The sequence below is a fragment of the Paroedura picta genome, chromosome 2, assembly GCF_049243985.1.
Source record: "Paroedura picta isolate Pp20150507F chromosome 2, Ppicta_v3.0, whole genome shotgun sequence".
Classification (NCBI taxonomy): Eukaryota; Metazoa; Chordata; class Lepidosauria; order Squamata; family Gekkonidae; genus Paroedura; species Paroedura picta.
The window spans coordinates 63,798,040-63,811,784 of NC_135370.1; the positions used below are offsets into that span (position 1 = coordinate 63,798,040).

The 13,745-nt window shown below is 41.2% G+C and overlaps 2 long non-coding RNA genes across 2 annotated transcripts; one reads left to right on the plus strand and one right to left on the minus strand.

The window, feature by feature from the left end:
- The first annotated feature begins 1,814 nt into the window (after positions 1-1,814).
- Positions 1,815-8,071, plus strand: LOC143829472 (uncharacterized). Its single transcript, XR_013228160.1, has 3 exons — positions 1,815-2,224; positions 4,013-4,107; positions 7,865-8,071. It is a non-coding gene; the product is annotated as an uncharacterized LOC143829472 (long non-coding RNA).
- On the minus strand, positions 4,795-7,909 carry LOC143829471 (uncharacterized). Its single transcript, XR_013228159.1, has 2 exons — positions 7,820-7,909; positions 4,795-7,003 (listed from the first exon to the last, which is right to left on the minus strand). It is a non-coding gene; the product is annotated as an uncharacterized LOC143829471 (long non-coding RNA).
- Positions 8,072-13,745: the final 5,674 nt, after the last annotated feature.

Sequence of the window (13,745 nt, forward strand, 5' to 3'; positions counted from 1 at the left end):
CACTTCATTTGAATGAAGGCAGCCAGAAATAAGCTTTGCTTTACAATGGCCCCGCTAATTTACTGAAAATCTCAATGGGTGACGAGGAACGTAGTGGCAGGCACTATACTATACTTCAGGGGTGACCAATTTGTAGCTCTCCAGATGTTCATGGACTACAGTTCCCATGAGTCTCTGCCAGCATGGCCAATTGGCAGGGACTAATGGAAATTGTAGTCCATGAGCATCTGGAGAATCACAGTTTGGCCACCCCTTCTGTAGGTAATTTTACTTTGACTGTGTTCACATAACTTGTACCTACTCAATAAACAACTATTAATTATTCCACTATATTCCAGCCTCTATTTTCATTACAAGCCTGCCTCATAACTTTGTCCCTTTGTTTTAATAATTCCTTAGAATTATGTCATTTAGCCTAAACCTGCAGCTCCTTTAAAACTGAAGTGAAAGATGGCTGAAGGGAGGTCTCTGCATGAAGTTTGGCTTCCACATTGTGAGGTAAATTTCATTCACAAAGACCTACTGCACATGCATCTTTCTGAGCAAACAGACAGCAATGGAATTTTTAAAAAGTGTGAGAAAAGTTGATTTAGCACCCAAAGCTTGGGAAATCTAATTCCATTTAGCTGTTTATGAGGCATTATTTGCAAAGTAAAGATGTCATAACAGAAACACCCGGACCTCAATAGATCAATACCTTGCATCAGAAAGTAGGGCCATACACTCAGTACATTGTCAGTTAAGATAATGTACTGTGTGTATGGCCCTATTTTCTGATGCAAGGTATTGATCTACTGAAGTCCGTTGTCAGCTATTTTTTTATGGGGAAGTGTTAAATTATAAGGAAAGTGAATACTGCTTTGATTCAAAAAAAGAAAAGAAACTGCAGCAGATACAGAGCAAATGAGAGTGCACTGGCAGTGTAACTGACACATGGGAACCTGCGGCTCAGTAGTAGAGAGGCTGTGGTTCAGTCATATAGGATCTGTTTGGCATGCAGAAGGTTCTAGGTTCAATCCCCGGAATCTCCAGCTGAAAGAATCATATGAAGTAGAAGACCTCCATTTCGAGAGACTGCCAATCTGAGTGGACAAAACTGACCTCAATGGGACCAATGATCTGATTCAATATAAGAAGAGTTGGTTCTTATATGCCGCTTTTCTCTACCCAAAGGAGTATCAAACCGGCTTACAGTCACCTTCCCTTTCCTCTCCCCACAACAGACACCCTGTGGGGTGGGTGAGGCTGAGAGAGCCCTGATATCACTGCTCAGTCAGAACAGCTTTATCAGTGCTGTGGCGAGCCGAAAGTCACCCAGCTGGTTGCATGTGAGAGAGCGTGGAATCAAACCCGGCTCGCCAGATTAGAAGTCCACACTCCTAACTACTACACCAAACTGGCCGCATTCCTAACTACACCAAGGCAGCTCCATGTGTTCAAAAGACAAGTTAACTATTACTGCAAATAATCTGAATACATTATGATGTGCATGTGAACTCGTATTCCTTGACACTATACTCTTTTATAAGAAAATGTCCATGCTTACATAGCAGGTAGACTACATATATATGTATGCAATTCTCAACATACTTCCCACTGGTGAATACTTAAATCCAGAGATTAGAATCATGATGAGACAAGAAAACCCCAGGTTTCTAGAAAAAATGTGAACATTACAAAAAATAAATTAGAGGGTTAAAAACAACATAATGAAAGCTGTGCCTGTAGCTTTAAGAAATGAATTACTTCAGTGGCCTTTGCTAGGCAACTCCACCTGTATTGTTGGACTTCATACCTTGGTTTCTATCAGAAAAGGGTGACAGGGCATTTTCCCAGGCTGTTTTTACTTTTGAGGAAGGACTCATCAGGCTCATGCCTGGTAGTAACCACTAGGTGACTTGCTACCAAGTGACTTGCATGACTCACCAGGGCATGACTCACCCACTACTATTCAACAGCAGCCACTGCACAAAAGCAAATGTGGAGAGTGCTCAGCCTAGGATCCAGGAAACCAAGGATCAAATTCCCATGCTGCCGTGGAAGGTCACTGAGTGACTAGGGCCAGTCACATATGTTTGTCATATGCTGCCTCTCAAAGTTGTTGTGAGGATAAGACAGGAGTGAGGAGAATGATGTAAACAGCTTTAGTCCCCAATATGGAGTAAGGCAAAGTTATAAATGAAGTAAATAAATAATCAAGCTGATGATGGGAGGCAGATAAAAGGTGAGTTGCTTTGTGGGTAGGAAGGAAAGAACACAACAAGGAAAGGTGAGGATATGGAGGAGGGGAAGAGGATATAAATGTGGATAGTGAGGGAAAGTGAGATCCTGTTGAAAATCCTTGCATGTTACGCACTGTAAAACAGGGTCTGGCTTGGTGGCCAGCACCACAGAGAGTTTTCCCAAAAAGAGGTTGCTGGGGGCAGGACAAGGAGAAACTGAAAATGGAGTACTACTACAGGTAGGTTGGATGATGGGTGGGAAGGAAAGAAGGAAGCAGGGAAGGGGGAAAGACTATAGGGACTTTCACAGAAGTAAAAGAGCAACTAGTGGAGGCATCTCATTTTTCTCCTCCCTCACAAGTCCTTGAGGGTCCCCTGATTTTGTGTGTATGTACATAATAATCACTCTCTCACACACTTGTAAAGTTTTCTAACACTGTATAGTTCTTGCCTACATGGATACCCCATTGAAATTAAGAAGAATGATATTTACTAAAGTACAGTTCAAAATGAACAGTTAAAAGCCCCTATATGGTAATTTCAGCAACCTTACAGTAGTGGAAGTTGTCTAATATGGCAAGTGGAAAAGTTGGTTTGTGACCAGCATAATCCAGTAAGACTGTTTGTCTTGACTGTGTTACAGTAAATTGCTTTAATCTGAACATGAAGCCAATCTGATGTCTTTTTTCAGAAACAATTATTTCAAGTTAAGTATGTAGAGATCTGCAGTCTAAATCACTGACTAACCAGTTAGAATATTACTTACCTAAGCAGCAGTTTACACTTATAGCAGTTTACAAAAGTCCTACTTACTCTACAATTAAACAGTGAATATCATTTCATTACCACTTGAGTGTGTTTATAGGACATTAATTTCACACATGAGTGGACATAGGTATAAACTTGCCTTCCAATTCAACATTACAAAACACGTGCCAATTTTTTAAAAGTGTTATTATTGTATTATAAAAAAGATCTCAGCTTGCCGGAGTACTGCACATACCATATTAATTCTAGTAGCTGTATATTTAATTGGTTTTAACAGACTGTAGTGAAAATCTGCAAGGAAAGTAACTTAAAACAATTTTGAATAGAATGTTTAAACTAGCCTAGTAACTTTCAAGTGGTGGAGACAAGTAGCTAGGAAAGTAGAAGACAGCAGTAAAATATGCTTTTCTGATCAGATTATATAGTACTGTTCCTATAGTTTCAAAAATCCCAATATATTTTTAATTTGCTAAATTCAAAGCAGCACATTCATACAACTAACCCTCAAAAGTAGCATGTTTACCACTTATGAAATATTTCATTCATACAAAAATGTATATTTATTTATCAGGAACACCTTGAAAATTTATAAAAATTACTGTCAACAATGTTGCTTTACTGAACAAGAACCATACATCCAAAATTCTGTCATCCAGGTAGACTCATCAAACTGTGCTAAGGCAAGAACAGGTGGCAGGAAAATATAAGAGTAGGAAAATGTTGCACTACATACAGGTTACCTCTCATATCCAACACAGGATAAGCATAATATTCTTACCTGGAATTGAGGGGTTTCCATGTATCAGCTTCCTCAAATTGATTGTAATGCTTGTGATTGTAATGCAGTGCCAGTGCCCTAGACAGCTACAAACTAGATCCCAATTGTATTGATCAATGCTTCTTTAAACATACTGAGGATGATCAGCTCAGATGAAAGAGTAACCACTATGCAAATTTTTGCAGAGATAAACCTCCATGATAATAAAGCAGCTCTTCTGTAAAGAACATCTTGTTTTCACCAGGGTTGCAGCTATCACAAGTCTGAAAGTTGACATCTGGAAGTGCTCTCTTAATCTACAGCCATCAAAAGGAAAAACAGTGCTTTGCTATGAACTAGGTAGGTAACAACTGGGCCAGATCTTGTTTCCATTCACAATGAGTTTCTATCCATCATCCTCCCTTTCTAAACAACTGCCTCCTTAGCTGCCATATACCTCTTTACCATCTTAAAAGGAAACTACGGTAAGCAAGACTCATTGAAGATAGGCTGGGAATTAAAATGCATAGCCATGACAGATTTAAAAGAACTGGATTTTATAGAACTTGCCAGAAACTCCTCCATCTGTCACAGAACACAGCATCCTCGCTTAAAGGGAGAAATCAGGGAGATAACGTAAGGCAAAATGAGGAGGACCTCTAGAACGTTACTTATTTCAGACATTTCCAAGCCACACGGTCAGCATAAAAGCTCCAGGAGTTGGCTTACATCAGTTAAAAACAACAATAAAGGTATGGTGCATTGGACAGACAAAAACGGGGAACTAAGCATGAAATTAGGCCAGCTGCTGTTACCCAGCCTAACAAACTTTACTAGGTTATTTTGGAGATAAAACGCAAAAAGAAAAAAAAAAAGTTTGCCAAACTGAGCTTTCTGTAGGACAGGACAGAAACGAAACAGAGAAAAATCACTGGCATCAAAGTAGCTTGTCACAATATGAAACAACCACCCTAATAAATCACAATAAAAACCTCTAGGATGTAAATACTAGCAGCAGAACAACTAAAGCAGAAGGAAGAACAAAACTACCAATGCAACAAATATTTTTATTAATTTAACCTTCATTCCACAAAGAAGCCATACTGGGTCCTTTTAAACACACCCAAAATAGTGTTTTTGCCAAACACAAAGAGACATTCCGAAATCCATTCCAGAGAGCAGTTCTGTTCTTGCTAATAATCCAATCAGACACCTTCCTTTAACAGACCTATAACTAAAACACTGTGAGCAGAGCTTATAGAATGGAATTTTCCACCCACTACAGCATGTTGCTTCCCCGCCCCCTCCTCCCTCCAATGTTGCTCCTCCAGTATTGAGCACAATATGTGATTTTGCAAGGCCAGAGAATCAGTGGAAATTGTGCCCCTCTTTTGCCCACAGAAGTACTGGTAGAAAACCTGTGCTGAATCCAACCCAAGATATTTAAAAAAGAAAAGAGAAACTTGGGGGGGGAGCATTCTTAACTCATATAGCACCAAATAACTGCTTCTAAAATCAGTAGACAGTAGTTACTGTGCTGTTCCCAAAGGACAGGATATATAGGCGTGTAAGATTATATCTTTCAGTGTACCAATATAGATTGACCTAGAAGGGTGCAAGCTTTCCTGTTTCACTGAACTTTAATCAGAGAGAAAGGGAAACAGAACATGTCAGCTATGCATAGGTGGATTACTCTCCACCAACAATTTCCTTCCATTTTCACATATCAGATAAAGGTTGTAGTGATGAATGCAAGGTCTGATTTACTTGTCAAATCACTTCTTTAGCATAGCTCAAGGTAGTTAACATACAAGTATACTAACCAGGTTCTTTGCTAACACACAAATACAACGTAGATTCCCACAGTTTATATGCAAGTTGTGGCACAGAGTGGTAAGGGAGCAGACATGCAGTCTGAAAGCTCTGCCCATGAGGCTGGAAGTTCAATCCTAGCAGCCAGCTCAAGGTTGACTCAGCCTTCCATCCTTTCGAGGTCAGTAAAATGAGTACCCAGCTTGCTGGGGGGTAAACGGTAATGACTGGGGAAGGCACTGGCAAACCACCCTGTATTGAGTCTGCCATGAAAACGCTAGAGGGCGTCACCCCAAGGGTCAGACATAACCCGGTGCTTGCACAGGGGATACCTTTACCTTTAACTACAGATACCTGTTTACTTCAGAAAACCCCAAAAGCAACAGTATCAATACAACTTTCTGTTTAAGTCCAGAGTTCCCAAGGCATTAATCATTCTACTTGTATCTTTTCTGGCTTTGACTGGTGAGTCACCTGTAGTCTTTCCATCCAGTTATAGATCTGGCCTCAGACACTCCTGCGATGGTAACCTCTTGTTTAGATTAATCCAGGAACTGTACATTAGGCAATTGAAGCACATACTGCATGAGGATGCCTTTTAGTGTTGTGGCTTGAATGGATTGCACACAAAAATGTTGTCAATTATGTCACCTCTACAGCAGTACCAGTTGACTTTCTGTTTGTAGAACAGCTGTTTTGTTTGTAGATTTTCCTAATTGCAGAGGATGTTCTCATGATTCCACTTCCGTTAAGAAAGGAGTCCACTGAGGTTGATAATCTCACATGTTGTGACTGGGAATGCTTTTGGCTGCAACAACTTAACTCTAAGTCAAAACCACAAACATAAATCCGGCTAATCAGATCCAGAAACCTGCTAATTAGATAGATTTGTGCAGCTGCAGACACCAGCTGAAGAGCAATAAGCATGAGGACAAACAACAATTTGATTGTCCGGTTTGTTAATCTGAATGGGGATGCCTGCCTATGAGACAGATGGAATTAGGATCAAGCATATCTTTTGGGCCCCAAAAATGACCTTATTAAATGCATAGATTACATTGTTCTGTGATGACAGTGTCCAAATATAATTGGAATTATACTGTCTGTATTAGAAAGTGGTTTATAATGGAATTCTACCATGAGTTATACTGTTCTGAATTTACTGGAGTCAATTATCTTATAAAGGTGCCACTCTCTTTAGGATTACACTGTCATTCTTTCCAAAAATAAATATTTTCAGCTAGGAAAGACTGCCAAACTGCAAGCCGGAGAACATTCATATCCTTTTCAACTTTCCCGATACAGTACTAGACAATGCAGATGCAACTTCTCCCACCCATTCCATTCTCAGTCCTGCTGTCTTCCTCCTTTCTCTCTCCCTCCTAAAGGGGTGAGCAAGACTCCAGGTGTGCTGTAAAGCAGGCAGGGCAGATGAACAACTGATCTGGGAAGTGAACAGGCAATCAGAAATAAGAAAATTACAATTACTGTACAAACATTTTCAAATGTTAATATAATTTGCATAGTTGGTACGGCCCAGATGGACACTGAAGATGTTACCCCTCTTTTCCCTCCCAGAATGCCTTCATGTATTTCTTGTCATAAGACCTGCCGTAGCTATTGCGCTGGAACTCATAATCCCTTATCTGAACATGAATGGACTGAAGTGAAAATGTGTGCTTGCAAGGAGAACTGAAGCCAGGGGCAGTTTGTTTTGAGTGCTTATTCGGCTTTTCAGCTCCTTTCCATGAAATTTGCTAGTTTCCTAATCTTGAGTGCTAATTATATATGCAAAATCAGGATGAGAATTTAAATTTTTGGACTTGGCAACAAAAGAAGTTGGCATGGTGTTTAGAGCTCACTGGAATATTCAAATTGTGTTTTAAAGAATATTTTACCATGGACATCAGCAACTTCCTAAAAAGGATGAAATGTTCTAAGATTTCCAAACTAACCTGAGGCTCAGTCATGCTTTTAGCAATGACAGTTGAACAGTAAGGTGAGATGTAGATAAAGTGACCAGACAGAAAGGAGAAGAGAACTCTGTACCTTTAATTGTTGGGGAGGAGAGGGAATATTATTAGCATCTGCAGCTTTCCTCAGGAGAAGCTTTCCCTACCAAAATTCCCTCTTGTACAGCCACAACTTCTTCTACACATCAAATCAGCTATTTTAAAAGAACCTTAAAAATGTACACAGAGACCAAACAGAAATGAATAGCGTCCTATCCCCCTAAAAAAAGCAATAAAAGTTTACTTACCCATCATCTGATGTTCTCAAAATACTTCAAATTCTGCCTCTACAGATCCTTACAGCTAAATAAAGATCGGTTTCCTGCACCACATCCACTTTGCCAGCATCTCCAGCAAAAAGCAACCAAGCAAGAAAGGAAAAGTCAAAACATCCCTGGAAAATTCTTAAGAAGGAAGGAACAGAATGAGCCTTATGCCACCAGTCCTACCGAGTTGCAAGACTATGCTCTGTACACAGCACGTTCTGCTTTGTATTGAATAAAACACTTCGCTAATAGTTAACATAAATCATTTTGGGAACTTTGCGACATAAAAGACCAAACCATTTAATCTGGATTGTTCTTTTATATATACCCTGCTTTATAAGGTTGCCATGCAACCGACTTGAGAGCGAGCGCCAGACAGTGAGTGACGGCACAACTGCGCCCTCTAGTGTAAATGTCCATTATTATTTTATTAAACTGATGAAGTTGGAAGCAGTGGCTCCTCATACCAGCTGTAAGATCGAAAGAACATCACTGTGTGCACCAACAGAACAAGAGGAGGAAGGTTTAATATCATTTGAGTGATTCAGAGAATGAAGTTCTTAAACAGAACATCCAAAAGGCTCTTTTGCTGTCCTCTGGCTGCTTGGGTTATTTAGAAGGTTTCTACTGAGTGAGGTTTTACCGGGTCACACCAATAAATCTTAGGAGTGCACTGCCATGGACCTTTAAATGGCCAGTTGTTGATGCCCCCAAGGGAGACAGTAATATGGAACAATAATACTCCAGTGCCATTTGTTTACATCTAGTATCTGGCAATCTGTGAGAATACAGAGATCCTGAAAAAAATTCCCTATGTTCATCATAACCCAGTCAAGTCGAACCAGCACCTATCCAATAAGCCACGCACTTTATAAATAGGACCAGATTCTAAACTGGTGATCAGTTGAATTCTGGTAGTCAGAATCCCCTACTGTGCTTCTATCATTTGTGTCTCTTTTTCCTTCATTATGTACTTTTTTTGTAATCTCCTGCTTTGACACATTGCAAATGTAGGTAGCATCTTCCACCTTTTCTAAACAAATGCAGTCATGGTTTTTCAGATCACACAATCCGGAAAAACAGCTCATAGTTTGCATAAATGCTGACTTAACTAACCTTGAGGACCATCTGGTTCTCCAACCATCCTCTGATACTTCCCTTCAGTACTCCATCTGGCATGCAAGGGGGCAGATACAATCCCTCAAGAAAAAATATCTTCTAGAATTGCTGTGATATCATGGGCAAGAGTATAAGTTATTAGCCAAGATCTAACCAGTTCCAATTTCATCTCTATATAGCAAAGGATTTAAATATCAGCCTGTTATATTTTGTATGTCATAAGAATTAACCTATTTCCAATATTATCTTAGACTGAACTATATTTGACTTCAGATCGATGAAGACTAGCTTTATAGGATTCTAAGAGATTTGAACACACTGGGAAAGCAGGTGCATGTGAACAAGATTCAGTTCAACAAGAATGTAGGGTTCTACATCTGGGCAACAAAAATTAGATGCTGGATGGGGGTTACAATTCTTTTTTTTATATAACATATTTTCATTTTACACTAGATAGAAAAATACAGATGCACTAAAACAAATCAGATTGCTATAATTAAGAATTTTGAAAGTTATACATTATACCCTCACCATATGATGACACTTTGTGATTTATTTTGCTAAAAAAGTCAAATAGAGGCCCCATTTTCCTCGGAAGGCGTCTTCTGTTTTTCCATTAACAATCAATGTTAGTTTTGCCATTTTGGCTTGGTCCGCCAGTTTTTCTAACTAATCATCTATTGAAGGTAGTTCTTGCGACTTCCATTTCCTGACCAGTACGAGTCTTGCTGCCATTGTTACATAGAAGAAGAATGTTCTGGTTTGAGCTGGAAGGCACTGCAGTGATATACTTAATAACATAGATTCAGGTTTTAAAGGGAAATTCTGAAACAAAATTTTCTCCAAGATAGTGTGGACCTTGGCCCAAAATTTTTAAACTTTCTCACATTTCCACCACATATGGAAAAAAAGAACCTACTTTATCTACACATTTCCAACATTTATTATCACATTGTTTTGCAATTTTAGCAATCACTTTAGGAGTCACATACTACCTATAGAACATTTTATACCAATTTTCTTTAAGAATTTGACTATTTGTGAGCTTAGGAATTCTAGACCACCTGGTGGAACGAGCTCCCAGAGGAGACCGCGGCTCCCTCTTCCCCGCCTTCCTGAAGCAAGAAGCTTGCCAGGCCGCAAGCCAATCAGCTGCTTCGGCGGCCGATTTGCTTGTGGCCTGGCGAGCTTCTCGCTGTGGGGGGGCGGGGAGAGGAAGCCGCGGCCTGGTGCTGAGGCCTTCGTGGCCCGGTGCTGGGCCATGGCCCAGGGGTTGGGAACCACTGATTTCGAGGACATCAGGAAGGTTTCCTGTTAGCAGCAGATAATAGAACTCACAATAAGGGAGTTAAATTATAAGTGGAAAGGTTATCAGCTATTAGCGGAAAAGGGTAGTTCAGAAGTAGGATCAGTTGCCTGACCGGGACCAGTTCATGGATCAGTTGGTACCGGGCCACGGCTCCTCCTCGTCCTCCTCCCCAGCTGCTGCCACGGGGGCTGCCCTGCCGCTCTGCCACCAGCTCACCTTTGGTGCTCTCCGGCAACTGCCATGGCTGGGGCTCCCCTCGGCTTGGCACTGTGCAGCTGCTGCTGGCAGCACCCCCCAGCAGGTGGTGGGAAGTCAGGGGTGCCGGTGGGAAATCAAGTGGAGCAGGGGCTCAGGCAGTGACAGTGACGTCCCTCAGCAAAAGATTACCCCCCGCCCCCCAGGCCTCAGTAAAATTGTCAAGCATTGACTGGTCCCCGGTGATAAAAAAGTTGGGAACAACTGATGTAAGGGATAAAAGACAAACCCTAGCTTCTACCTTTAACATACCAGTCTCCAATCTTACCAATGAATTCAGAACAGATTTAGGGATTTGGCGGGCTGCTCTGAGAAATTTAGACTGGACCAATTATAAGGGTGCTAAGCAAGAAATTTGAGATCCAAGAAAAGTCCCATAAAGCAATTGGGGTAAGGTTTTTGCAAACTAAAGTCTCAGAGCAGCTGGTACAGAGATGCTTTAGGCTGATTCTGCATTGAGCAGGGATCTGAATTAGATGGCTTGTATGATCCCTTTCCAAGTCTATAATTCAAAATCCCAAAATCAGGAATTTTCCGTATTAGCTTCGCCATTAATTGCACTTTACTTGATCAACAGATATTAACCAAATTTAATTTATAGTTATTTTAAAAGATCACTCTATTTAATAAACATATTAGCACATAATCTTAGAATGGCACTAACATCTTTACAATTTGAAACAATGCCATCAGCCTTGCTTTCTGGGAATTATTCCCAACACCCATGGCTCAATGCCACTGTATATGTGGGAATGTAGCTGTGGAAGACCTTCCCCACTGCGTCTTGGCCTGCCCCTTGTATTCAGAACCTAGCAACAAATTCCTTGCCAGGATAATACCCAATTCACACTCCTGATTCTGATAAACTTACCTATTATCAGATACCAATTCTTATGTTTCATATAAAATGGCACTTTTCACTTTGGCTGCCAGGAAACACTTTTACGAGAGCCCTCATCTTGATATACTAATTTTATATATCTTATTATGAGTAATTATTTTATCTTTACTGTTCTTATGTATTAACCTGAGAAATACTGTTTTATTTCTGTATTTTACCATCTCAGTTTTGCTTTGTAAAGGCCTTTGGACATATACAATATCAATCTATCTAATTTATAGTTCTCCTTTCTCACTGAAATTCAAGGCGGATTATACAGGACAGAAAATAGGACAGAAACCACAGGGTAATCTATAAACAATGTAAGTGCACGAAGATTACAGAACTGGAAAACAATATAAACAACAAAATATTTAAGGCAAGGTATACATAAGCAATACATAAGAAAATAAATGACATAGGACAGTGCAGCAAAAACAGATGATAATAATCATTGCAGTTAAATGCAATCTTATTCCATTATAATTGTGACTGTTCCATTCTACTATAGTTTTACTCTTTTTTTAACGTCCTCCTCCTGTTTTGCACATTCTGTGGAATGACAGAAGTGTTTGCGTGTGTGGGAGCTTCCTGACTCTCAGACGGGCAATTCTAGAAGTAGGGAGCTACCACTTAGAATGTACTTTCCTCTCCTCACAGAATGCAGGACATTTGCAGGACAGCGCCTTTACAAGACTTCACTCAGGTTCATGAAGTTGTCACCACACAGCATTGTGGGAAAGGTGGGTCCGAGGCAATTAAGGACTTTTATAGGTGAAAACCAAAAGTTTCAATTGAGCTTGATAATTGACTGGTAAACAGCGGAGTATCTGCAAAATAGGTGTGGTGTGTTCCATTATTACCCGATAGTCACCAGGCTCCAGCATCCTGCCACAACTGGACTTTCCCAGATGCCTTTCAGGGAAGATCATTGAACAGTGGATTAAAAGATGATGCTTCTCTAGCTGGCTTAAAAATGAACCTCCTTGCTTCTTTCTCTGGTTTAAAACCCTGACATTTGGGTGATTCATTTTATCTGAGAAACGTTTGGAAGTAAACAGTTAAGTATATTGGTAATTATGATGCTGATGTCTTTCTGTAGATGTTATGCATAAAGAAAAGGCCCTACTCTACAACTAGCCAAACTGATGGAATCTCTTCAGACCAACTAAGACAAATTAGTCCTGAGAGTTTGTCTAAAGTCAGTGTTAGCTGGGTCACTTATTATAGGGTTCCATTTTGGGAACCTAAAGGGTCAGGAAAAAATAAAAGGACAAATGGAAAGACATTAATTTGCTTAGAGAATGGGCAAAGAAGGAGACATCTGCAAATAAAGAGGAATAAGCAATGGATCTAAGGAGGAATGTATGCAAAACAGGTTGTTAGTACACAGAGCAGACCAGACCTCCATGAAATAAAGACATAATGTGAAAAGAGTTAAGGAGAGGAATGAGGTGCTGGAACAACCAGTTGGTCCTTCCAGAACCAATTAGCACAGTAATTTGCACTGCAAGACCACTTAGCACAAATATCTTGCATTATTGCATCCATGCACCATCATGGAGTTGGCGGGGTGCTCCACAATGGGAATGTGGAAGTCCTCTGCAGTATAGCAGCCAGCGTTGTGAGGCAACTACTTAGCATACTTTTCCTTCATGACAAAGCAATCCTGCAAGATGTTGATCTGCATATCATCAGTGCTCCATTTCCCAAACAGCTTGATGTATGGGGGGGGGGGTCTCTGCCACAGTAGGGATCCTGTGAGGTGGCGAGCCCAAGGTCACCCAGCTTAGCTTGCGGCCCAGATAGCTTCTCACTGTGGGGGGAGGGGGGGAGAGGCAGGCGCAGCCCCTGGCATGCCGGTAGACGCAAACACGCATGCGCGAAGCTGCCGCACATGCACGTTTGCACCCCGGTGGATGCAAACGTGTGTGTGGCAGCTCTGCGCATGCACGTTTGTGTGGAGCTGCCACGCATACACGTTTGCGCCCCGCCAGCTCCGTGCATGCATATTTGCGCAGCGCTGCCACGCATGCACAGCACCCGGGCCGCCGGCTCTCCCCCACCCCCGGAAGCGGTCCTCAACCTGGAAAAGGTTGGGGACCACTGGTATAGAGTATCAAGTCCCACTTTGACAGCTTTTCCACTTCAATCTGTTCCACTTAATATTTCTGGTAAGGCCTTGGAGGAGGAGCGTGTTTCATGGCTTAAGTGCCACTTAGCGCTTAACACCCACTCAGGGCGGCTGTTCTGCCCGAGTGCCTCCTCCTCCAACTGGCTTGCCTGTTTGTCCGGCAGCCAGCCAATCGCCTTCTGTCCCCCATCCCTGACCACCTCCACCTCCA